Source organism: Callorhinus ursinus, unplaced genomic scaffold, assembly GCF_003265705.2.
Source record: "Callorhinus ursinus isolate GAN/ISIS: 27379988/994484 unplaced genomic scaffold, GSC_fseal_2.0 scaffold4, whole genome shotgun sequence".
Classification (NCBI taxonomy): domain Eukaryota; kingdom Metazoa; phylum Chordata; class Mammalia; order Carnivora; family Otariidae; genus Callorhinus; species Callorhinus ursinus.
In genome coordinates this window covers 71,241,940-71,243,085 of record NW_027397066.1, presented here as the reverse complement: position 1 = coordinate 71,243,085, position 1,146 = coordinate 71,241,940, and the positions used below count along the sequence as shown (strand labels likewise).

Genomic DNA, 1,146 nt, shown 5'->3' with positions numbered 1-1,146 from the left:
TAAAGTTTGGCCATCATCACTGATCATGCAGATGTGGCCACCTTTCTTTCCTTTCTTTTTTTTTCTTTTTTAACCAGAGTGCTCCTGAAAGGTTAGACAAGGGAGTAAGGCACTAATATACTTCTAAAATGGACATTGTTTAGTAACTATCTGGGAAGCCTAAATGCTCTGTCATCTTGCTTTCTCATGTAGGCCGTTGAGAGCTGTTTGTTGCCCTAATGAAAAAACTATGGGAATCCTCCAGCAAGAGCAAAGAGGTCAGATGTAATGAGCACTGGGTGTTATATACAACTGATGAATCACTGAACTCTACCTCTGAAACAAATAATACACTATATGTTAATTAATTGAATTTAAATAATTTTTTAAAAAGAAAAAAAAGAGTAAAGAGGTTAAAGTAGCCAACAAATGGCTTTCAGAGAAGGTTCTCAGGAATCTGAACAAGTAAGCCCTCATTTCTTCAGCCCTGCCTCTCACTGTTTTTCTGATACAGTAAGTCTATTTCTTGCCCTTTGCTTTCACATCTGGAGCTAATGTCTTTCAGCTTCCCTTTAGCCACTCCTACCCCTCCATTGTTTAAGGATCAGATCAAGTCCAAACTCTCCCAAGACTCTCTTTTCCCCCAGATCACATTAATGTTTATGTTCCCCAATTTCCTATTGAAAAATTTTGGTTCTTGCATTGTTTAGAACTCACTAGTCCTGTAATGTTGCCATAGATGTTAGTTTCGTTTCTGTACCATACAGCAAAGGTTTCTTTCTTTTTTGTTTTTATTTTAAAAATATGGAATGCTTCACGGAATTTGCGTGTCATCCTTGTGCGGGGCCTATGCTAATCTTCTCTGTATCGTTCCGATTTTAGTATATGTGCTGCCGAAGTGAGCGTGACAACAAAGGTTTCTGAAGACTAGAATTATTATGCATCTTTTGTATTTTCTACCCATCTAAGTACGTAATGCATAAGGAATCTTTGGTAAATATTAACTAAGTATAGTTAATCAACAAGTAAATACCCAAAAGTTCAGGATAAAAGACTGTTCTCTGGTAATAAAGAGTTAATAAAGGTCCAAGTCTTGGGAGAACTGTTTAAAATCTGGACTAGAGAAAGTTAAATATTTTGTGGAATCCACTCAGTGTATGCATAGGT

The 1,146-nt window shown here is 36.6% G+C and overlaps 1 non-coding gene across 1 annotated transcript; it reads right to left on the bottom strand.

The window, feature by feature from the left end:
- Nucleotides 1-777: 777 nt before the first annotated feature.
- On the bottom strand, nucleotides 778-885 carry LOC112825518 (U6 spliceosomal RNA). Its single transcript, XR_003208718.1, has one exon. It is a non-coding gene; the product is annotated as a U6 spliceosomal RNA (small nuclear RNA).
- Nucleotides 886-1,146: the final 261 nt, after the last annotated feature.